The sequence below is a fragment of the Rattus norvegicus genome, chromosome 4 (assembly GCF_036323735.1).
Source record: "Rattus norvegicus strain BN/NHsdMcwi chromosome 4, GRCr8, whole genome shotgun sequence".
In the NCBI taxonomy this organism is placed as follows: Eukaryota; Metazoa; Chordata; class Mammalia; order Rodentia; family Muridae; genus Rattus; species Rattus norvegicus.
Window position 1 is genome coordinate 41,102 of NC_086022.1, and position 25,879 is coordinate 66,980.

A 25,879-nucleotide genomic window follows, 5' to 3' on the forward strand; every position below is an offset into this window, starting at 1 on the left:
CTGTTGTGTTGATTAGGAGTTTGTCAGTCTGGTATCTTCAAGGATTTTAGTATTTGGCCCCTTGGAGCCAAATATTAAAGAAATATATGAAATAATACGTAAATAATTAAGAATTACATGGCTGGGAAAAACACAACGAGAAAGCTGGTTTTGGGAGTCCTTTAAAGTATGTCTAAGGCTTTTTTAAAAACTACCTTTGCTTCTAAGGATCCCGTGGCGGGTGGGCTTAGCTGAGAGAAAATTGGCTATACGTGGGAAATTTCACGCTCCTGATATTAAAATGGTAATAAAATCTCATCCAGCTCCCAAGGCTTAGAGCAGAGGGGATGTTTATGGTGGAGGGGGTTCCCCAACACAGGTGCACCTCACAGGTTGTGAGGTTTCCAGCCCTACAGGGCAGCTGGGGTTATGGACTCTGTGGCCTCCTGCTAGGGCAGTTCCTTCACTTTGGGAGAAAACACTCTGTTGTCCAGCCCTGGCGCCAGGCAGCTTCACTCCAGGCTCCAATTGAATGGTGTCACACAAAGTGGGATTCACAGTCTGCGCTGGGGTGGTTTGCCCCAGGGAAGTAAACAGCTGGGGAAGACATTTCAGAGGGTGGCAGTGTCCTCCCAAAGGTTAGCCAGGGATTGGGGATAGAACTTGGGAGTCAGCCTTTCACAAAGGCATGCTTCTCAGCAGGAAATGTGGGTGGGGCGGAGCAGTCCCCTGATAGAGACAAAGCTTCTTTGAATCTTTATCAGAAGGCCTGGCCTCTTGTGAGAGGGGTACCTGGGACGCCAGGGCAGGGAGAAAACTCCAGTGTGTAATCTTATTACCCTCCCTCGCTCTGCCAAGCTAGAGCGCACAGTCGCTTACAGCCTACAGCTGCCCACGCACCGAGTGTCCCTCCAGCCCAGGAGGTCACCTGCTGCAGCGTCATTACCCATACTGGAGAGTCGTGGGTAGCCCAGGAGTACTTGGGACAGCCCAGACCAGATCTGGCCAACAGTCTCACCTTCCCGGGCTGGCTGCTCCACCAAACTAGAACAGTCTTAGGAAACCTAATGAGAACCAGTTGTAGTGGCCGCTGGCATACTTTCTCAGAGTCTCTGATTGGTCAGTGGCTGAGAGCTGTAGCCAATCAGCGCGGTTTTTGGGCCCGAATTGCGGACCAAAGGTCCGAGTGGGCATCTGGCGGGCACAGTGGCCTGCAGAAACTCGAGGTGTGGAGGGCAGAGCCAGGGAGGAATGAGCATGTCTTGGGACCCCACAGCCAGGCGCCATCACCGCCTATCGCTGCTCCTGGTGCTCGTGCTGCTGTCACGAGCCGGGGCTCTGTGTCCTGTGGAGCTCTTTCCTTACGGGGAGTTGTGGGGAGATCCGCTGCCACGGGAGGGCGACGTTGAAAGCTCCCCGGCTGTGAAGCTAGCAGTACCTCTACGCTTCTATGGTGACCAGTTCAGCAACCTCTATATAAGTCCAGCTCCCAGAGGTGCGTGGCTTGGTGTGGGGTTGTAGTTTCTTCCCAGGGTGTGGAGCAACTAACCTCAATGTTTAACTGTCATCGCCGGTGGGGACCGGGCTTAGCGGTGGCGCTGCAGCTTCTTGATCCCTACTGTGGAGGAATAAGGATCATTTCAAGGGAGAGTTGGAACCGTCCCCCTCTACTTCGACTTCCCAGGCAGGAAGATGAAGTTGAATCTGCTAGTGCGGTTTGTGTTTAGGGGCGGTGGGAGGCTGTGCACGCAGGCATAGCAATCTAATTAAGGACACGGCGCCCAAGGTGTGCAGTGGTGGAGAAAGATGAGCGGGTTCAAGAGTGGCCGCACCTGTGGGTCGCAGTGCACTTGAGCACTGTCGCCAAAGTTGAGTTTGTTACCCTGGATGTGTCTCAACCTGCAAAGAGGAGGGAGTCTTCTTGAGGGAGTAGAACTTCTTGAGGGAGTGGGGTGAATTCGACTGGTGGTTGCCCACCACCAGTTTGAGCGACCACCCCACCGTTTTGCCCTTTAAAAATGTTTATGTGGGGAGGGATTCATGTGCTACCTCATGCAGAGCAGAGAACAACCAGTTTTTTTTTTTTTTTTTTTTTTTTTTATCCCACCCTCTGTCGGGTCCTAAAACTCAAGTCATCAGGTTCGACAGCAGAGTGCCCTTACCTGCTGAACTGTCTCACCGCCCTGTGGTCTTATTGTAGGTGGGCACCAATGGCATCATCTCCACCCAGGACTTACCCAGGGAGACTTAATATGTCATTGATGATTTTCCTACTGACTTCCCAGCCATCGCCCCATTCCTGGCTGACATCCACTCTAGTCACAGCAGTGGCTGGATCCTGTATGGAGGACACCTCCTGGGCTGTGCTGAGTCTGGCTGCTTGCTACCTGTGCACAGGCTTCCTGCTGACCGGGTCCAGCTTCCCCACTACCCACTTCTTCCTGGCCACCTGGGAGCAAGTGGGCGCCTAGGAGGAGGACAAGCTTGGGGCTGCATGGTCTGGAGAGGTAAGCAAGGGGTACCCTGCTGAATAAACAGAAGGGTTGGGCTTGAACAGGAAACTAAGACATTGGCTAAGAGGCATTCCCTTGATTCTGCTCCTCAACACTATGAAAATCGCTTAGTAAAATGAGGGACTAAGGTGCAGATACCAAAGACTCTGAGGGAACTTAAGGCACTTTACAGGTTTTTTTTTCTTTTTTCTGGAATCACTTATAAGTACACAAATATTTCTAATGATATATTCATCAAAAAATTAAAAATTTGGGAAATTTAAAAAGGAACAACTTTTTTTTTTTTGTATGAGCTGGGTGTGGTGTCACTCACCTTCAATCCCAGCAGAGTCAGAGAGGCAAACAGATCTCTGTGAGTTCTAGGCTAGCCTGGTCTACAAAGTGAGTTCCAGGACAAAATACAGAGATACCCTGTCTGGAGAAACCAAAAATAACCCGTAGGTTCGTGTGTACATTTCTAGTTATTTCTTTAATATTGTTGCCGTTGACAACAGTGGGTCCACAGTGCCCATATTATTGTTTCACTTGCTAGTTCTGCTGTTTAGTATGCTCTGGTCAGTGTATTTCTGTAACATTTATTACAACCGTATAAAATCTCACCCTTCCTTGTGGTCATTAATGTTGCTCCCGTGACATTTTTACTATAATCAATAGTATAAAACGCGTTATAAGTTTTTTATTTTATTCGTGTGTGTGTGTGTGTGTGTGTGTGTGTGTGTGTGTGTGTGTGTTTGTCTTTCTCTGTGTCTGCTTGTGTTGGTAGGGCCAGAAGAGGGCTTGGGCCCCCTGAAGCTGGAGTTGTTACATACAGGCAGTTGTGAACTGCTTGAGTGACAATGGATACAGAGATTTGAGCTAGCATGCTGAAAGGACTACTAGGTGCTGAGCCACCTCTTCAAAGCCAACACTTTTTAAAGTGTCAAAACACTGCACAGCCTTAGCTGACATCACAGGAGAGTGAGCAAGCATGCCATGAACTTCTTAGTAAGTTCCTTGTAGCTTTCTCCACATTGCCTTTGTAACAGTTTACATACTTCTGTCTGCAGGAGCCTGCTTTGCAGTCTCCCTGGAGAAAACACCAACTCTGCTCTGGCTTTGGTCTTGGCAACATGTGAAGCAGGTATGGGTGGGTGAGGGTAAATGGCCTCATTCCTCCTGTAGGTAGAGACAGAGTCCTCTTGTGAAATTCCACCTGGGTGTAAAATGCCATAGACCTGGAGCAAATCTGTGTTTGCTTCTCCCCTAGTGCCTCTGAGCTACAGAAGTGATGTCTTCCCTAAGAGCTTGCCCATTGTTCCTGTGTTTGTTCTGTGAACTTAAAGGAAGAGACATGTTTTCCTAAAACCTGCACCAGCAGAGATGGAGAAATTGTTTTAAGTTTCAGTTTCTTACTTGACAGGTTAACATCCAGTTTTGTTTACTGACTAGCCTTGTAATGCCTTGGGTTTGACATCTCAATTACAGTTCAACCTTCAACTCAAACACTGCCTCCTTGGCACAGGCCAGCCAGCTAGAGGGCTAGAGAAGACAGTCCCCACTGTTAAGTTTTATTCGCTCAGTCATTCATTCATACATTCTTTTTAAAACGTTTATCTAATATCATGTATAACAAGCTTATAGTGGAAAAAATAAACTTTTCTAATACAAGCAACTAGGTCGCCAATTCTAATATTTATATTTTCTTACAGTCTTTGTAAAACTTTTTAATTTATGAGTGAGAGTGTGGGTGTGCATGCACATGTGTGCATATGCATGTGTGAACCAGAGGTCAACTTTAAATGTCTTTGCTTGGGAGCCATCTTGTCTTTCTACTCAGGGTCTCTCTGGGACATGGGGCACCCCAGTTAGGCTAGGCTTGCTGGCCAGTGAGCCCTAGGGATCTGTTTGTTTTTCTCTCCAGGGCAGAGATTACAAGTGTGCTGCCACGTCTTGCTTTTGATCTGGGTGCTGCCATTCAAATCAGGACTTCATGCACACACAGCAAGCACTTCATAGGCTGTGCTACCTTCCCAGCTTCTCCTGTAATGTTAAAAAAAATCTATGTCACAGGGTTAGGTTTAGGAGCTAGGGTTTAGGGTTAGGAGTAAGGGGTTAGGGTTAGGGTTATATATGCTGAGAGTCATATATATCATATATAATCTCTATCTGAACATAGTTGATATTTGTTAATTCAGAAACTACTTTTACACATTTTCCTTATATCGGCACTGAAATAGACATAGACTCTAATCGGAATGCTCTTACTCTGAATGGCCTCACTTACATTTAGTAGGAACACTATTGATAACCTTTTGTTGTGGTAATATGGTAGACTCTCCAGCTAGAGCTTCCTCCTAACCCATCTTGATTCAGGGATTCCATTAGGGTAGGTTTCAGTGAGCAAGCAATTTCTCCAGGATAGAAGGCAGAGCATGTATCAGCCTGTGCGCTGGAGGTTAATGTACTAGGGGCATGGCAGGCACAGTGTCTTTCAGAAGAGCAGGGTTCTGGGATCTGATGCAGGAGCACTCAAGGGTAGAGACGTTGTCCCCTCTGAGGACTGCAGTTGGTTACTGGAAGTAGGCACCTTGAATGATTTGAAGTGGGGAGTCTGACGTTTATGTTGTTCCTTTTGTTTTGCTTTTGATCCCCCCCACCCCCCATGCATCTCAGGTTGGCCTCAAACCTCATAATGGAGGATGGTCTTGAATCTCTGATCCTTTTGACCTGACTGACCTGTGCTGAGATAGTGGGTGTGCAGCATCACACCCTACCCATTTGATGGGAACTGAACCGAGAGTGCAGGCTGACAAGGCACTCTACTAGCTGAGCCACAGTCTTTCTGGTGACCTTAGTTAGTAAGGGTCGAAGGGCAAACTACTTAGACAACTGTTAAATAGTCTGTTTGTTCACACCATCAGACTTCTCTTTAAATTTTTAAAATTGTGTTTATGCACATGGGTCATATGCCTACACATGGTTGCATGCAGTGCCCATGGAATACCCTGGACCCGAGTACCTGCAGTTGTGAGCTGTCATGTGAGTGCTGGGAAATGAACATGGGTCCTCTGGAAGAAGAGCCAATGATCTCAACCAGGGAGCCATCCCTCTGCCCCCCTCTCCTTACCTTCTTGCAGGAGTGTTTTATACTGTCTTCTCGACACAGTCCCACAGGATAAGTACAGTTATAACTGTTTATATCACAGAAGAGAAAATAATTTCCAAATCTGCCTTAAGTGAGGCAAAGTCACCTTAGAAGACATACTTTTCCCCTTTCTTACACTTTTCATGCAAGACCCATTTTCTGTACACGAATCATATAAGTAGTTACAGTAACAATCGCTGTGCTTTTTCTGAAGACATCTAATAAATAAGGTTAGTGTTTTAGTGTTCATTGTGGCTTTGGTGCTGGGAGAGTTCTTGGAGCCATATTGAGAGGAAGTGTGAACTGGAGTGAAGTTGCTGTGAAGGATGCTTCTGATGATAACCTCACGATGAAATTACTGTTCTGCTGCTCCCAAGGAAAATTCAGCTGAATTAGCTAGCCACTTGCAACAGAAAAAACAAACAAACAAACAAACAAACAAAAATTAGAGCAAGAAGCATTTGCACTGAGGCTCCGGGGTCTTGAGGCTGCGGTGGGTCCCAAGTGTTTTAGTGTTTATTTGACATGAAGGTTACAGCCCCAGAGAGATGAGTTTACTACTTAGGATTCTCATTTCATTAGCAACATTTCATTAGAAACAGTCTTTGACAGTTTCCTTTTGGTGTCCGTGCATGCGGTACCTGTGTCTCTGTGTGTGCCTGCGCATGTGTGAGCATGTGCAGGCACACACAGACATTCATGCATGGCTCACAATTGTGTGGAGATGCATGTGTGTGCAGACCAGAGAAGAACTTTGAGTGTCATTCCTTAGGGACTATCCACCTTTTAAAAATTATTTATTTGTTCTGCCTACGTGTGCATGCTTTGACACTGTGGTAGTCAGAACACAAATTCAGAGTCAGCTCTCTGCTAATCCCCCTTGATGGGGTCTGGGAATTGAGCTCTGGTCATCAGGCTTCAGAAGTATGTGCCTTTAACCTGCTGAGCACTCTATCCAGCTCCCTTTCAAATCATGTCCAGGCACACCTCCCCCTGACCCAGTACTCAGCAGCTAAGCCAGGATTGATTGCTGGGTGACGAGGCTCGAGGAGTTGCCTTCCTTCTTATGGGACTACAGATCTGGGACTGACAGACACCATGACTGTTTTTGTTCAGTGTGTATTCATTCTAGGGATCAAACTCAGGTGCTTATGCTTGAATAGCCACTCCTCACACTGAACCATATTCCCAGCTCTTCCTTCAATTTTGCAGTTCTGGGACTTGAACACAAGTCCTCATGAAGGTTAGCTAAGTAAGTCCTTCATGAATGAGCAACACCCATAGGCACAGTAATTCTTTCATTACACCTTCCAGGTACTTGTGAAGTCAGGAACAAGGCAGAAAACACTTGCAGCAGTGGTCTTGGAAGACACAAGCCCTCGGTCTTCATTTTCTAAGCTGTAGATTGACATGGTAGTGCTGACTTTTTAGGGTTGTCATGAGAATTAACCAAGGCGATGTGTTGTTCCTGCCATGTAACGATCTTGTGGTAGAACTCCTTTATGTAAGGACTTGGTTGCTTTATTTCATTTTATTCTCTCTCTGTGTGTGCATGTATGTGTACGTATATGTTTACATGCTACATGTGAATATGTATGTCTATGTATGGTGTGTGTGTATGTAAATAATCTATGTTTATGCTGTATATGAAATTGTGTGTCTGCATGTTCATGATGTGTATGTATGTCTGCATTTGCGCATTATGTGTGTGTTTGTATGTGTTTGTGTGTGATGTGTGTGTCTGTGTATGGTATGTGTGTATGATGTGTGTATGTGCATGATGTGTGTGCTTGTGTGTGTCTGTATGGTGTGTTTATATGCATATGGTGTGTGCATGTTGTGTGTGAGTATGTGGTGTTTGTATGGTATGTGAATACTGCATTGAGGCCACTTGTGTGTGCATGATATTTATGTGGGGTGTGTGTATGGTATGTGTGTAGGACATGTATGGTATGTGTTTTTGTATGATTTATGTGTGCACGTAGCAGGGTGCACATGCAGAGATTGGGAGGAGATCCTCCCAGTACCAGTTCTCTCCTTTTACATGGGTTCCTGAAACTGAACTTGGATTTCAAGGCAAGGGATTTATTTACCTTTCGAGCCTTCTCTGGACCTCTTTATAAGTACTTTTTAAATGGAGGGTTTTCCAAATTACTGTTTTGGGTTTTTTCCCCTTTGTTTTTCTTATCTTTTTCTAGGGGAATTTGGTGGGGAAAATTCTGTAGCTTTCTTGTTTTTTAACTTTTCCAAACATCCATATTGTTCTTCAGATATTGCCATAGGCTTAATGGGCTTCAGGACTTGTTCCATTCGATGACGTTTTGAGCACAAGATGTGTTTTCAGTTACTCCTGTGGAAGGCTCTTCTGAATACTTTGAAGACCCTGGGATTGAACTCTTGCTTTGATAGATTTTATTTTATTTTTGAGGTAGATTTTGGCACATACCAATCTCCTTTGCCTGGAAGATTCTGTGATCTCTACATAGTTTTCTTACATCTGTTATAGTAATTTTAATATTAGTCACTGGAAATGATATCAGAGGAATAATATCTTTACTGCTCTCTTCATTCCCTCCAGGATGTTCACTTTGGGTGTGACAGAGTGTTCTACCTGGCATGCAAGAATGGCATGGTGCAACTGCATTACTAAAATGAACAAATGTACATTTAGTTAATCTGAGATTTCTTAAACTGTCACTTCATAGAGCAAAGAGGTTATGGCCGGAAGATCTGAGTAATGATGGGTACCGTTTTTTGTTGTTGTTGCTGTTGTTAGGGTTGTTGTTGTCCTCATCGTGGTCGTTGTTGCTCTGTGTGTTTTTGGTGTCAGGGGAAGGCTGTTGTGTTCTCACTGGGGAGGAGGGTGTTATCTAGAACTGAGTTAGATAGTATGTCGAAGGTTTTTGTTGATGAGGAATTTCCTTTGGGTTGGAAGGACCACAGGAATGGAAACTGAGTGTGAGTGGTAGGAGAGCTTGCCCTAGTCTGGGCTGCATCCTGGGAGAGGGATGGGAGCGTGGAAGTTGCTTCAGAAAAGGATGGAAACATTGTATCTGTAGCCAGGAAGCAGAGAAAGATGGGTGTTGCTTCTAAGCTTCCTTTCTTCTTTGTATGCAGTGCAAGCCTGAGCCCAGGGAATGGTGGTGTCTATATTTAGGGTGGGTCTTCCCTCCTTAATTAATCTAATCAAGATACTTTATCAGAGACATGCCTGGTGACTGTTTCCTGGATTGTTATAGATAGCATCAGATTGACAGCTAATAGTATGCATCACAGCTGGTCCCTGGATGCTTTAACATGGAATGGTGTGTGTTGAGTTGGTGCAGAGGTGACAGTTGTTGATCAAGAACTTTGGATTTAGCTGGAGCTTTTAATTTATGGAGCTAGAGTCCACAGGAACAGTACGTGTGTAATTTACCACATGTCAGTGAAGACAGCGAGGATAGAGAATAACTAGATATATGAAAATGGGTTGAAGAAAACTGCTTAGGTGTCCTTGAAGACTACATATGAAGGAGGATACACTATGCCATCGTGAAAGCATTAGGCATTCTCTTAACTCTGCAGTACAGGGGTGAATTTGGAATACCCCAAGCACATCAGTGTCCCCATGGGAATGGGGAAAAAGTAACATACAACCAAACATCGGAGGCCAGAATCAGTGGCCTTACACTTTCAGAGAATGTATCCTTAAGGAAGACTGAGCATTGAACTTTGTCCCCCCAGGAAGGAATCACCTCATTTCTTATTTTGTTATCATTTTGGTAAGGCTGAATAGTCAAATCCCTTGTTGTAAAGATATCATTCTGCTGGTTGATGTTTTACCCTTGTTGGATGGTATGTTTGAGAAGCCTTCTGGTTTTCTGTCTGAACAGGAAACTGGAGACCTTGCAGTTGGGCAACACTGACCTGATCCTCTTTGTACTGCTCCCCAACCTGTGGAGAGATCCTCTCCTAGCTGGCACTCTCTCTTTCTCTTTGGGGAGGTTGGGAGGCCATGACTCTTGTACAGGTTTTGGCAGCAACTGAGGGCTTACCTTCAGAACCAGTGTGGAGGACTCTTGGAAAACTTGTCTCTGGGAATGTGAGGGCCTTTCCCTTTGGAAAAGAGTCAGACAGAGGGGATCTCTAAGGAGAGGCTCTTCAGGGCCTATGAAGTGGCCTCTTAGTAATTCTGTGTGGAATTCTGTAGCCCTGACAAGGGGTTCATGTGTGGCAGATTTCAAGCAGCTCAACTCTTCCGGAATGTACTTTGGAATCATAAACTATATTAAAAGGAAGTTTTTGTTGTTTTCTCCCCTGTTACTTGCCTCTTTTAGTGGGGATGAGGAAATTAAAAACTCACCATCTGAAGTGAGTGCTTCGCCAAAAGGTGACACAGAAAAGACATAGAGCAAATAAGGCACTACATGTGCAGATCTCCAGGTTAAAAGTCAGGATCTCCCATCACAGCCTCCTCACTTCTCCCCAGACCTCCTCCCCACTGCCTTCTGATCTCCACATGTAGACATCCCTTATCATATGGAATTTCTCTATATTTAGAGCCTTGGTTCTCCCTTATCTTGTGAAGTTGATTGTGGCCACCATACCAGGAGCTTCCACAGTTGGTTATTTAAGGATGAGATTATTAGTTCGGCTTTTTATCTCCTACTTGAACTTTGTTGTCACTGAAATAAAGCTTTGGCAGCCTCTGGCCCTACCCTGACTGATGATGGATGACGCATGTTCTTCATGTACCTGAGTTGGAAACTTAGAGGTTTTGACCTTTCTGGGGGAGGGTCAAGCCCCACAGATGACATACTTGAGGACTACAGCTGCAACAAATGTAGAATGTGGGGACTGAATTCATGAACTTTTTTTTTGAAAAACAAGGAAGGTAAGCAGACTCTTCCATTTAGATAATACAGAGGAGCTACAGAGTTTTTTTTCTTGAAACCATATTAATATCTGCATTTCTTTGTCTTATTACCCAAACCTCAAAGCTGTACTTTAGCATTACGTGTCAGAAAGGTAAAAGTAACATTTGAGATGTTCTAGAACAAGGCAGAAAAAAACACAAGGACACATTCGTTCCTTGTATTCAGTTTTGAGGTTCTTGCTGTGTCAGTTTGTCTTGTTTAGCAAAATGAAGAGGTAATGATACCAATAAGTGATTTCTTTTTCTTCTTGTCAACAACCTTCTTTATAAAGCGAGTATTCGTAAGAGAAATGTCTCCCCAGTTCCCTATTAAATTGTAAAGCATATTTGATCTAGTGAGAGAAGCCAACTACAGAGTCTAAGACAGTGGAGCATCCCTTAACTAATTCTTTGGTGGAAGAAGGTGGTAATGGCAGAAAAGGTCCCTTTGAAACTCAGTAAATGAAATATCAGGGAGTAATTGCACAGTCACCCTGGTGTTAATTCAGACTCCAACTCTCATCTACGTCTGCTTTGGCTCCCACAGTGTTTATCTTCATTCATTGGCTGCCACTGTGATGCTACCCTACCCCACTCTGATGTCCTGAACACTCTCCTTTTTCTGTGGCCTCTGCCACCATGCCTGTCCCCAGTCACTCTCCTAAAATTCCAGTCCAGGCTGTTTCTCTCTCCTATAATTCAGGCTCTTGGGGCATAGTTTTTTGGCTCTGTCCTGACTGCAGCATCAAACATAATGTGGTTTAGCGGGTAGCCAACCCCAATGAATTAATATTCAGATGGGTTAGTGAGTGGAGGCCAAAGCCAAACCAGACAACCAACAGGAGCCAAATACATACTGGAAAACCAACATAGTGGGTGCTGAAGGATGGAAGGGGTTCCGCAGGGAATCACAGTCCTCAACCCCCAGGAGGCAGTGCTTGCTGGTAGGGATTTTCTTGGGGCAGGGAAATATGGACACAGCATCAAAGCACTTAGTAGGAGTGGGGACCCTTAAACACTGTGTAGAGGGCTTAGTGGAGCTGAGCCTGGGAAGGGAGATTGGGTCAGAGCAGGTGTCCTGGAATGGCTTGTTTGGTAGAGTTCAGATGACTGTCTATTGCAGGGGATGAGCTGTTGGGTCTGCCTGGCTTCCACCATTAATCTTTGCCTGACCTTAAGCAAGCCCCTGGGTCTCTTTCTTCATCTGCAATGTGACAAGATAGTTCTGGTTGTAAAGAGATTGAAAAGGAAAGGGAGTTTGGCTGTGAAATCAGTAAGGATGCCTTTTGATCAGCTGCTTCCTTACTGAGTGTTGCCTGCAGTAGGCAATGGGTGGATGCATAGATGGATGGATGCATGTCTTGCTGGATGCACGGATGTTGGATTCATGGATGGATGGATGGATGCATTGCTGACTGGCTGGATGCATGCTGGATGGATGCATAGATGGATGGATAGATGCATGCTGGATGGATGCATAGATGGATGGATAGATGCATGCTGGATGGATGCATAGATGGATGGATGCATGGCTTGCTGGATGCATGCTGGATGGATGCATAGATGGATGGATGTATGGATGTTGGATGCATGGATGGATAGATGGATGCATGGCTTGCTGGATGCATGTGTGGGTGCATGCATGGGTGCTAATATGATATATGGATGTGAAAGCCATTCAGACACAAAATAAAAACTGAGGGTATAGGAATGAGCAAGTCAATTTTGGCCCTTGTCCAGAACTCTCAAAGAGTTTGGACTGGAGATGTTTACAACCTTACCACTTTTAAATACACTGTTATAATGTTATTTGTTGAGAATTTCATACATTGATACAGTATATTTCAGTATATCCACTTGAATAATCCCTTGAATACAGAGAAGCCTACTCATGAGTGAGGGGCCACTACTGCAGTATGGTCCACTCACTAGGGACCATACCCCTAAAGAAAACCCTCCCCTAGCAGTTCTCAAGTGACAGAATCTTCTCAGCTGCAGGCAGGGGCTTCAGTGCCCTACCACATCCGTGTGGGAATGTTGAGTGGTTTGCTCTTCTGCTGGACACCAACTGCACTGAGTTTGTAAGTTCAACGACCATATCATGAGAACATGTCATTGTTTTGATCCAACTCCTTCCGACCTTTGGCTCTTAAACTCTTTCCACCTCTTTTCTTTCCAATATTCCCTGAGCCTTGAGGTAACTTGATACGGTGGGAGCTTCTGTGGCTGAGCTCTCCACAGAGAGTTCATTCTCAATACTCTGACTAGTTACGAATGTGTATTAACTACCATCCACTGTATGAAGATGCTCCCCCAATGACCACCGAGAGCTGTGTTAATCTTTGAGCTTGTAACTGGTATAGTTTGATACTATATATCCATTTAAGAAAATAGTAGTTATGGTTCACTCCCAGGGCTTATGAGCCTCTCTGCCATGGTTTCCTGACCAGATTTACAATGCCAGGCAAAAGTTTCCTCTTCTAGTGCAGACCTTGAATCCACCCAGAAAATGATTGGTCATCCTCAATGCATTCCTGCCATTTATGGAGCACCCATGAGTACATCTTGCCAGGGCTTTTGTTATGTAGCCCTGAGTAGTCACAGTGGAGTGAGAATAGTCTGCATAGCAACTTCTAGCATCATAAAGCTAGCAGGGGTGGAAGCTTCCTGCTAAGTACTGTGCAGGCAGGTCTGTGTGATTTCTTCAAGTTCTTTGACCTACTTGTGTGGTGTCATCAGCTATAGGATCTTACCATCACATTCTGATGGGTAGCCCTGAGCAATGAGAATTGACAACTCTGGTATCATCTCTGTGACATCCTCGACCAACAACTTGAGAGCAAGGTGTCCTACATCTAGCTCTGGACTTTTTGAGAACTTGTAGCCAATGGAAGGAGAATTACCCACCTTGTAACGTTCATTGTAAGTTGGCAAGTAGCTTTTCATATGGCTTTTGTATTTTAATGTTCATGGACGTTTTACCTACTTGTATGTCTGTGTGAGGCTGTCAGAAGTCCTGCAACTGAAGTTACAAGCAGGGGTGAGTTACCATGGGCGAGTAGGTGCTGGGAATTGAACCCAGGACCTCTGGAAGAGCAGCCTGTGCCCTTAACTGTCCGTCTCTCTGGCCCTTCATATGGCTTTTTCAAATATCCTTAGTGTTAGTTAGTTCTTCTTCATCCTCTTCCCTGCAATCCTAAAGATTTTAAACCAGTGTTTCATTTATGCATTATTTAACTATTGATCTAAATTGGTAGAAAAGATTAAAAAAAACACATGGTTTACAAAATTATATTTGTAATTTGAAGACGGAATTCTAAAGGCGATTATGTTCAAAACCAACATGGGGAAATCCTAAAAAGGATCTGGCCTCCGCCCCCTTGTTGGAACACCTTACCTGTGTTCTGATTTTCTTCTTTTGTTTATTTCTTTGTTTATGGGTGTCTGCAATTCCTTTTTGTCCACAGCTGAACACTTTCCAGGCCGTTCTGGCATCCGATGAATGTGATTCCTATGCCCTCTTTCTCTATCCTCCCAATGGTCTTCAGTTTTTGGAACTCACCCCAAAGAATCCTACAGTGTCCAGCCGCAGCTTCCTGCTAAGGTGGGATTCTGCCAAGGGGAAGCAGATGATGTGAAGAGAAAAGCCCTGTATTTCAGCCTGACTAACAGTGAGCAGTCGGTGAAGAATCTCTACCAGTGAGTAATGTGGAGTGTGTGACTGTGCTATGCACTGGAAGGACATTTGGGAGGGACACTATCTCTAGTGGCCAGAAACCATTTGATAATAACCTCTGGTGGCTTCTAAGAAAGGCACTGGTTGAAAACCAAGAGCTAAGCTGGACCTCTGGAGCTTCAGGCTGTCCAAGATTTAAAAGATTCTTTCTTTTTCCTGCACTATCTGTCAGGCATAGAAACCAGAACCAGCAGTGATTATATGTTTTTGCAGAACTACTGGGGCTTGCTGTGAAAAACATTGTTCTTGGGGCTACATAAAAATATCCAGTCATAACTAACTGCCTCAGTGGACGCTTTTCTGGAGAGGAGGCATCATGATTCAGTCTTTCAAACAGGTATTGTTAAGGATTAAATTATGAGTTCTATAATGGAGGGGGGAGGTAGATGAGGATTTTAGTCGTCTCAGGGTTCTCCTGGCACCATCACCAGAAATCATGCTGACTGGTTTACCCACAGCGTTACCAGAGACAAATCCATTTCTTAGTTTCCCCAGTGGGTTATTCTGCTAGTGCTGCAATAGGCTATTCCGCAGATATCTGTCCAGTTGGTGCTCCTAAGAGACTATAGACTTCAGGTGGGCTCTTTTGTCTTTGTATTTTGCAATACTAGCTTAGCCCACAGTAGTTACTTTGTGGCTTCCCATAGTTGCTTCTCAGTCAAACTAGATCATGGGCAGATAGAGTGACAGAGCAAAAATTTGCCGATCACTTTATCTGCAGAGCATTGTGATAAAACCCTTGCAGATATTATCTTAATTAAAACTCTCTCAACTTATAGGCGGTAAGTATAACTATCTTCCCAGTTTTACCAATAGTCTTACCGAAATTATGAAAGGTGCTTATGTCAGAGTCAAATGGCCTAGCCATAGTCAATACAGCTCTGACGTATGGATACAGGGGTGATCTCTTATGCAGAGTAGATAGGGTGTTTCTTACTTGGATTTCATGTTACCTGGTTGTGTGTATTTTGGTTCATTTTATCAGTCACTCCGGTTACAGCTCACTCTGCCCCTCTCCTGCAATTTTGATATTTCTGGAAAGCATCAAAGGAGACAGTGAAGAACCAGAGTGAATGGATGACAGTGGTTGTGTGTGTGTGTGTGTAAGCGCGCGTGCGCGTGTGTGCATGTGCATGCATGTGTGTGTGAGCACGTGTATGAAGGCCTTTATGGCTCTAGTAGGGAAACACAACTTTCTCCTCACATGCTTTTTGCACACACATGAACAAGCACAGACACACGGGCACACACATGCACACGCACAGCAACTTCTTATGGCTATGCAGGTACCAATTCTCATTCTAATACTCTGTGATTCTTGGTCCTTCCCAGATCCTGTTGGTGTCCAGGGGCTTTGCCTTTAAAAATCATAGTATTTCAAGCACTCAGCCTTATTTCCAAGGGTTCTACATACAAGTGTCCCCTCCTGTTCTGTGATCCGTACCGGGTCTTGGTCTCCATCTCACCCTAGTCTGTGTAGTCTAGACTCTAGAACAGACTTAGCAGTTGGCCTCTATCCTTTCTCCTCTAACCTCTTACCCTCTAGCTTAAAGACTCTCTCTCCCCAGGTTGTACCTAGAGCCCCTTGGAAGGAGGGCTGAGTGCTTGAAATACTACAATTTTTAAGACACAGGCGTGTGCCAGAAAGGAGCAGCGTGAGACATGACCAGAGTGATTGACATATTTGGTGTGCCTCACGCTTAATAAAATGAGACAAACTACAGACAATGGAATAACATAAAATTCAAGTCAGAATTATCCTACCACTACTCTGAGTGACAACTCTGCTACCTCCCCTTTCAGCGTGGGCTTTGCCTCCCATTCAGTGTTTCCATACTTAACACTGTCTCCTAGGCTTCTTTCCTCCAGATTCTGTCAGTATCCTTGTCTTACGGGTTGAAACATTGCATCACACATGCCCAGCATTGAGGACAACATTTGTACACTAAAGTAGCTCAGGATCATGGTCCTAGCTCCCTCTGGATGCTTTGCTGTACCTCTCCAAGTAGAAGAACATTTTCCTAGTCCTGGAATCTCTTCCTCCAACAGAGGTCATACATTATTCATGTTTGCAGGCCTCTTCTGAAACATATGCATATTCAGGTAGGGAAGAGAGTAGTTCCTGGGAAGGGATTAGTCACAGGTAGGCCAGCATGTCTGTTCTGTTTTGTGATACAGTTTTTCTTTCTAGGAGACAAATTCTATCTGTGAGCATTCATAAACGACCTCAGTGTGGAGGGTAAATTAACTGTTTAGATTCCCACCAGGCGCTGTGGCAAACGCCAGGATATTGATTTATGTCTCATTAGAAGGCATTTATTTAGATCCACTCTTGCATGATTTGTATTTTCTTACTCTTTGAAGCTTTGAAGCTGTCCACTTCCAAACTCAAGAGGTTTCCCAGCTGCAATACCCTGCTGTGGGATGGGCTGGGGCTCCAGGGTCTCTTCTTACTGATTGGGTTCAGTTTTTAAAATTACATTACTGTGTGGGAGTTGGGGGTTGGAGGCAGCTGGTGGGGAGGTGTCTGGGTCAGAATCCAGTTTGTCAGAGTTTGTGCTCTCCCCCTACCACGTGGATTCTGGGTATAGCTCTAAGCTCTTGTAGGTAAGTGGCTTTCCTGCTAAGTCATTTTTTCAGCCTGGAGTTTTGTCTTCTGTGGTGTGTTTTATTTGCAACCCTAATTTCTATAAGCACCAACTGAGGGCAAGAGTTGAAGCTCTGCTGGTAGAACATTGCCTTGCAGACACAAAGCCCAGAGTTTTGACTTTGGTGCCACACAAACAGGGTTTAGTATCACTCCTGGTATCCCAGTGTTTGGGAGGTGCAGGCAGGAGGAATAGAAGCTCAAGGTTATTATCAGCTACATGAGACTGTGTCTCAAAAAATGAAAAGAAACCTTAGCAATTGAATACAACAAATCACAGAAGGGACGAACACTGATCTGATTGGGGAGGAGAGGGTTTATTTAGTTTACTGTCCTGGGTCACACAGTGCATTAGGGGAGCCAAGGCAGGAACTAAAGCAAGACAGGAACCTAGAAGGAGGTAGGAACTGGAGCAGAAGCCATGGAGGAACATTATTATTGGCTTGGTTCCTCTGTCTTACTCAGCTTGATTTCTTACACAACCACAGATGGTACCCTAGGGTGGTATCACCCATAGTGAACTGCTCTTCCTCCCACCAATCATTAACCAAGAAAATGCCCCTCCCCCAGACTTGCCTTCAGGCCTGTGTGATTGAGGCAATCTCTTCTCAGGTCTGCATCAAGGTGACGAAATCCAGCCAGTGCAGCAGAGTATCATGAATACACCTGGGTACAGGTAGTGGCTAGTGGACAGTGCACAGAATGAGAGAGAGATAGAGAACTGAAGAAAACCTCAACTCTCTTCATTATTGCAGTAGAAACCTAGACTAGAATGATGAATACTTGCCCCAGTGAACAAAGATCTCGTTATATGATTCAGGGAATCTTAATACCTCTTTTTAGCCATTCCCTCTTATTCTTGATTGTTGATTCTTGAGGAAATTACAGATTCTGGGATAATTTGAGCTTTGGTATTTTGTGCAAACACAGGATTGATATCATTGGCTAGGTCCCGTTTTCCAGAGTCATTTTTTTCTCCATCTTTATTAAATTGGGTATTTTTTATTTACATTTCAATTGTTATTCCCTTTCCTGATTTCCAGGCCAACATCCCCCTAACACCTTTCCCCTCCCACTCTATATGGGTGTTCCCCTCCCCACCCTCCCCCCATTACCGCCCTCCCCCCATTACCGCCCTCCCCCCAACAATCTCGTTCACTGGAGGTTCCGTCTTGGCAGGATGAAGGGCTTCCCCTTCCACTGGTGCCCTTACTAGGCTATTCATTGTTACCTATGCAGTTGGAGCCCAGGGTCAGTCTTTGGGTAGTCACTTAGTCACCTGAAGCTCTAATTGGTTGGCATTGTTGTTCATATGGGGTTTCAAGCCCCTTCAAGCTCTTTCAGTCCTTTCTCTGATTCCTTCAATGGGGGTCCCATTCTCGGTTCAGTGGTTTGCTGCTGGCCTTCACCTATGCATTTGCCATATTCTGGCTGTGTCTCTCAGGAGAGATCTACATCCAGTTCCTGTCAGCCTGTACTTCTTTGTTTCATCCATCTTATCTAGTTCGGTGGGTGTATATATATGGGCCACATGTGGGGCAGGCTCTGAATGGGCGTTCCTTCATCCTTCCAGAGCCTTCCTAACCCGAGCTTTCTCTTAGGGTTAGGAGTCATCTTACTCATGGCTGTCCTCTTCACAGCAAGCATACCATTGACACTGAGATAGTAGGTGACTAAGCTGGCAAGAGTAGTGCCACATCCGAGCAGAAGATCTTAAGTTTCCGGATAGCTGGGACTATCTGGTGAGACTCCTCTAAGAAAAGAGATTCTTGGGAACTAACAGGATTTCATGGTCTACTCTACAAAGAAAATGAAGATGTGTTCCCAAATACTGAGCCTCATTTTGATTAATACATTTGTATCTTACCTATGTTGAACTTTTGCTCAAAAATTGTTTTAGACTTGGTCATTAAAAAGTACTGATAGATCTATCATCCTCTGTCATTAATATATTAGTCCATGTGAATCAGAGTACACAGAGATGTTTGGAAGACAAAGTTTCGTGTTAGCATGAAATTCTTGCCATGGCTTTGCCAACTTTTGGCTGTATGATCTGAAGATTAGCTAACCTCTCAAAACCAACTTTTCCCTCACTAAGAACTAGCACAGCTACCACCCCTATCTTGCAGAGCACAGTGAAGACTGATAAGCACTGGTGTAGGCTCGGCTTGTAGAAATCAGTACTATTTAATTGTTTTAGGAATTTTAAGCTTAAGTAAGCTTGAGTCTGATTTAAGTTTTCATTCACGTCGAGAAAGCATAAAATATTCTTGCATTCCATGTTTGGTCTCAAGACAGCCAGGTTTTTGACAGAATATTTGATTTGGGCTTCTGGAGCAGACATATAACCTGATGGCTTTCCATACACAAAGCCAGACAAAAGGCAGCTTATACCAAAGTTCCTATACGGTATTTATCTCAGTTACTTAGAAGCTTTGCTTCTGTTTGACATAGCATGGAAAGTTTGACTTTGATCGTTAAAGTCTTTTGATTTCAATGTGAATTCTGAAGGAGGATGAATGGACTGGTTACAATCCACTCTTTCCTCTGTTCTTAGACTAAGCAACCCGGGGATTCTTGGGGCGTGGGCTTTTCACATCAGCAGCAGGCTGGCCCTCGACAATGTCTGGCCAGTCACGGTCAGAGGTGACCATTCCACAGCCTGCTCCTCAGCGCTGGAGCACTCCTTCAACCATGCTGCAGCCCTGGAGATCTGTACTGAGGACAGTTGCAATTATCACAAGGAGAATGGAGAAGATGTAGAATACCCACCAATTGAACCGGGGAAGGCCCTGGAAGACCACAGCAGAATCGATGTATTGATGTATCTTTCAAATCAAAGGCTAATTCGAGCTTTGTGGATGTTGGCACCACGTCTCCAGATTCTGATCACGCTTCTCCTTTGCCACACCCAGCACCTGGTAACTGGCCATCCTACCGGGAAACAGAATTGACTTCTTTGGTCCATCAAATCAAACAGGGGCCACCTGTGGGAGAGGTAGAGGTCCTGGATTTCAAGGACCCATCATTGCTTTTGGAACCAGTGGGCACCAGAACCCCAGCTCTTCCACAGGCAGATGCAGCTTTCCTAACTCCAGACAGGAAACACCTTGGGAATAGAAACACCAGGTCCTATCCAGAGGCATGGCCAGTGCTTTCACAGTAAGATGTTCCCGTCGCTCCTTTGGAAGGAGAAATCCTTCCTAATTACCCCGATTCTGGTACATACCACCCCTGAGTGGAGGGAGGTATATGGTAGGACTGGAGGACCACGTGGGTTCTAAAGCTCAAGGCAAGCGCATTGAAAAACTGGGCATTTGAGGTTTTGTTTAAAGTAAATATAGCAGAGTTGACAAACTTGATATGGTCATTCACCTGGGCCCATCCCTGTACTGGGCAGGCTGGGACAGGTGGGAGCACGCTAGGGCAGGCAAGGGAAGGCTGGGGAAGGCTGGGGCAGGCTGAGACAGAAAGATTGTCTTGGTTCAAGAGTAGCCTGGGCCATATAGAGAATTCTAGGCCAGCCTGGATTATACAGCCAGCTCTCCTCCCAAGTGTAATGAAAAATTTCGGTTTGCAAGTTCAGAGAAGCTGAGGCTTCATAGGCATTGCAGGATGGAGGGTACAGCCATTTAGCTTTGACTGTGGTAGTTAGCTGTGCATGCTTAGGCAAACATTCTGAAGAGCCTTAGGGAGAGAACATGGTATAGACACCTGTGTCTGCTATTAGTTCTGGTTCTTGTCCCCACAGCTGTGGTCTTCACCTCCCCTGAACCACCTTAACCTGGTTCTGTGACTCACTAGCACTAAAGGTAGCAGGAAGAAGGCAGGGGAATGCCCAGAGGGAACAACTTTTCATCCACCCTGATGGACTGGGAAACTGGTCCTAGATTCATCCTCCCCCACACCTATCTCCCGCTCTCCCTGCTCAATGATCTCTGCCAGGAGGACATGTCAGAGGTCACACCTCTCTTCACAGCATTTCAACTTCACAGTTTTTCTGTCCGTTTATTGGCCAAAACATTAACCTAGCAAAGAGGACCTTCTGGTTCTGCTGGGACATTTTCTGCAGGTTCAGGAGTTGTTTAGAGAAATAGTTCAGGAGGGAAGAAAACACTTTGTATTTAACAGAGTATAGAGTAGTAGTTAGGGTAGGACCGTTGTTGTCAAGTTTGAATCTTGGCTATGCTAAGGCAACTTATTTCACCCTCAGGTCTCTGATTTTCATTTATAAACGTATTGCCAGGAATTGTTGTTAGTATATGTTATGTTTTGAGTGCCTGCATTAGTCTGTTCCTCAGAAGACAATTAAGAGCATCATTACTAATCTTTAGAGGATTTAAAACATAGCAAACTGGAGGATGGGAGGGAGGAGTGAACAGCTGGGTTGGAAAACAGAGAAACTGAAAACAGAAAGTCTCATTAAAAAGCCTTTGCCTCCTGGCTCCTTTTCTGCTTGATGAAGTTTGATGAGCATTTGTTTTTGTTAAAGCCAAAGGCATGGATTTCTTTTAAAAGTTCTAGAACTTTCAAATTCTTCTAACAATCTCTTAAAATTTTCAGTGTGAGTTCTTTCTATCTAAAGAGATTTAAAGGCATGAATCAAAAGTTTCCTCAAAGGGATTTTGTGTTACAGATGTGTTTTTGAGTGGCCTTTTGTTGGGGGTTGTATTTTCCTGGCCCAGGAAGAGCACACAGTTGTTGGAAAGTGGGTGTATGTACAGTTGTCTGAAACGTGAGGAGCGGGCTATGGCCCAGCACAAAACTGTAAAGTGATCTAAAACCTTCAGAGAGTTTTCTTTTGCAATCGGTCATGGTTCTTGAAGCGTGAACTTTGTAGATGATAATGTGTCACAGTGTCAAAGGTTGTGCATTGTTGTTTAAGAGCTCAGAAAGGCCTGAAATGGAACCAGTCACTGGGAACTGAGGGTAACAGCATAACCCAGGAGGGACATGATCTGTGGTATTTAATCAGCTGCCAAATGTAATCAATGCTGACATCTAAATGCTAGAATGCTTATGAAAAAGACATTCAGGGAGAGATTTTCCAACTGGAAGCTTTTAAGTCTTAGAGGAGAAAAATACTTTTAAATTTTATTTAAAAAAATATTTATGTGTGTTCATGTGTACAAGTTCATGTGTGGGAAAGCCTAGCCCTTAAGAAAGAATGTTTGGTGAACTGTGTGAAGCATAGAAACATGTAATTGTTATTATTTATGTTCAGAGGAAACACTGGTGTCCCGGAGGTCTATCCAGCAGCTGTGGGCTTACTCTGGGCAGCTGTTGACATGGGGCTGAGACCTTCTAGTACCAGCTCAAGGTAGGAAATGCGCGGCTTCTGGTAGTGGATGGACTTGAGTTCCCCCACAGCTCTGTTGTTTTGTTTGAAGACAGATGCTGTTTGAACCTTATTTTCTGAATAGAGAGCACCCTTCTCAATAAGTTTTAACTTCCCCTTTAAGCATATAGGATTTGGTTTGCTGAGTCAGGGAATTAGGATTTTGTTAAAGGCTCAAAAAATTTCTCTTCTTTTTAGTATTGTTTTCATTAGGGTGTGTGTGTGTGTGTTTGTGTGTGTGTGTGTATGTGTGTGTGTGTGTGTGTGTGTGTGTTTGTGTGTGTGTCTGCATGCCTGCCTGCCTGCCTGCCTGTGCATATGTATATGTGTTGTATCTGCCCCATAGGAATAGGAATAGGAGAGGTGCTCTGAAGTGGCCCCAGCCCAGCTTATGCAGCATGATGGTATAGACAGGTTCCATGCTGCCACCCTGAGCAGTGTTTCTTTGTCCTGAGAGCTGGCTGCAGCCCTGCTCATATTGGGAGCTTTCAATTCCAGGCTGCAGTGGGTTTTTGGTTGTCTCAGCAGAGAGTATCTGCATTCTCACTGCCAGGGAGGTAGACTCCATTTGCAGAGAGAGAGATTCATTTGGAAAGACTGCAGCGCATTTGTTAGTCTTAATAGATTGAGCAGTTGTGAACTTTCCCTTCACTAAGGCCATCCCTAACTCAAGCTTCGGGAACTGTTCCCTACAGCTTTTACTCTGGACTGAGCTCACCCTCCCTGTTGCCTGCCCTGATCCTCAGATTCCACTTGGTTCCAGGCAGCTGCACAAACAGACCAGTTCTTTTAGTCTGGGGCAGGGATTTTGTTGCAGCTTTCAACCTGGAGTAGCAAGCGCTGGTGAGGTGCTGGGGTCCTCGCAGCTGGGAGAACTGAAGTAGAGGAGGAAGGTGTGGCCCAAGGTCGCAAGCTCTGGGCCAGGGTGTGGTGGTCTCACAGGTAGCCATTTCTGAGCACCATCTCCACTGCTGTTTCTCACCCCCTGGCTTCTGATACTCGCAGGCCGCTTCTGACATTCCCATAGCAATGCAGGATGGGGAGGGTTCTGTGGGCAACAAGTAGACACACCACCCAATCTGGATTAGGCGACCCAAGGGTGTCTGTTAGCCCCGCCTCCGCCCTCTCCCCCATGTCCCACCCCCAGACTGCTGCCAAGCTGTTCAAGTGGTTCTAGCTGTTGGTGGGGTCCTGTAGCTGTGATAGGCTCCTCCTCTCCCGCCCCTCCTCCCCACCCACCTCTCAGGCCCTCCTTGGATAGCTGTCCTCCTCTGGGGCCCTGCACTTGCTCCCAGCCATGGTGGCTAGGCTCACTGCTCTCCTCCTTTACCTCGTTTTCTCCTTGGCCATCCCGGTCCAGACAGGTAAGGTGAGTGAGGGCTGGGGCACCTGGGTACCCCACCCTGGTGCCAGGGGGTCGCTCTGTACATGAGCGACTTTGTCTCTACCTGGCTGGCCTGAGGTGTGGCGTCAGGGTAGGAATAGGGAGACCTGGCTACTCTGGGCCTAGGGGTGAGGGTCTAAGATTTTCTGGAACTGAACCAACTCTGAATTGAAGATGAGTGATGGGACCTTCTTAGGGTTCGTATGAAAACACTAGGATGTTAAAATCCTAGCCAAGTATTAGTGATAACAGCTGTCCCCAGTAGTGTAACTTGGGAAAAACCTTGGAAAAAGCAGTCATTTTGAAAATTGACCTTGAGGACACCTGCAGCAAAAGCATCTGGAGAGCTTCCCAGGAGAGTCTCTGGCCACTTTCATCAGGAACTCGGAGGGTTAGTAGAGAGACAAAGGGAAATTAGGGTGGGGGCGACTTGCACCTCTTAACAGCATCCTACGTGCTTTTGGTGTCTGTCTTCTAGAGACTCTGGTCATATTTTGTGGAGGAGGTGGACACAGAAATTGTGCTGAATCAAGGGAACACGTTTCTTTCACCTTGTGCAACTCAATTTGTAGACCAGGCCTAAGTGGCTTTTGTAGTTCTCTGGTGGAACTTTTGGGATCACTTAAGTATACAATCATATTGTCTGCAAATCGTGATATTTTGACTTCTTCTTTTCCAATCTGTATCCCTTTGATCTCCTTTTGTTGTCTGATTGCTCTGGAACTATATTGAACTCTCAAGAACTATATTGAATAAGTAGGGAGAGAGTGGGCAGCCTTATCTAGTCCCTGATTTTAGTGGGATTGCTTCAAGTTGCTCTCCATTTAATTTAATACTAGCTACTGGTTTGCTGTATATGGCTTTTACTATCTTTAGGTATGGGCCTTGAATTCCTGTTCTTTCCAGGAACGTTATCACGAAGGGGTGTTGTATTTTGTCAAAGTCTTTCTCAGCCTCTAATGAAATGATCATGTGGTTTTTATCTTTCAGTTTGTTTATATAGTGGATTACGTTGATGGTTTTCTGTGTGTTAAACCATCCCTGCATCCCTGGGATGAAGCCTACTTGATGATGATGGGTGATTGTTTTGATATGCTCCTGGATTCGGTTTGCAAGAATTTTATTGAGTATTTTCTGTTGATATTCATAAGGGAAATTGGTCTGAAGTTCTCTTTCTTTGTTGGGTCTTTGTATGGTTTAGGAATAAGAGTAATTGTGGCTTCATAGAAGGAATTCGGGAGTGCTCCACCTGTTTCAATTTCATGGAATAGTTTGGATAGTATTGGTATGAGGTCTTCTATGAAGGTCTGATAGAATTCTGCACTGAACCAATCTGAACCTGGGCTCTTTTTGGTTGGGAGACTTGTAATGACTGCTTCAGATTCAGTGCAATCCCCATCAAAATTCCAAGAGAATTCTTCATAGAGTTAGACAGAAAGATTTGCAAATTCGTCCGGAATAACAAAAAAGCCCAGGGTAGCTAAAACTATCCTCAACAATAAAAAGACTTCCGGGGAAATCATTATCCCTGAACTCAAGCAGTATTACAGAGCAATAGTGATAAAAACTGTATGGTATTGGTATAGAGACATACAGATAGACCAGTAGAATAGAATTGAAGACCCAGAAATGAACCCACACACCTATGGTCACTTAATTTTTGACAAAGGAACCAAAGAAAAAAGATAGCATTTTCAGAAAATGGTGCTGGTTCAAATGGAGGTAAGCATGTAGAAGAATGCAGATCTATCCATTCTTATCACTTTGTACAAAGCTTAAGTCCAAGTGGATCAAGGACCTCCACATCAAACCAGATAAACTCAAACTTATAGAAGAAGAAGTGGGGAAAAATCTCGAACACATAGGCACTGGAGAAAATTTCCTGAAAAAAACACCAATAACTTATGCTCTAAGATCAACGATCAACAAATGGGGTCTCAAAAATCTGCAAAGCTTCTATAAGGCAAAGAACACAGTTGTAAGGACAAAATGGCAACCAACAAATTGGGAAAAGATCTCAGACTCAGGAAACCCCAACTATGTTGTGGCATTGGCGCCACCTTGTGTCCCAGCTCAGGGCTGGTGTGGTACCTCTGGTTGCCTAGGTGTGCTTGGGGCTTGGGCAGGGAGCCTCTCAGTTAGGTCTCTGTACACCCTTTAGACTCATGCTTAATTTCCACCCTGAAGCAGCTTTAGAGTGAAGCCCTAGTTGTTAATATTCAGTGGATGGGGGTGGATTTCCGTATCGGGTTACTTTGGTT

General features: G+C 44.8%; 1 pseudogene; it reads left to right on the forward strand.

Annotated features, from left to right (window-relative positions):
• Positions 1-1,236: 1,236 nt before the first annotated feature.
• Nid2-ps12 (nidogen 2, pseudogene 12) lies at positions 1,237-23,350 on the forward strand (annotated as a pseudogene).
• Positions 23,351-25,879: the final 2,529 nt, after the last annotated feature.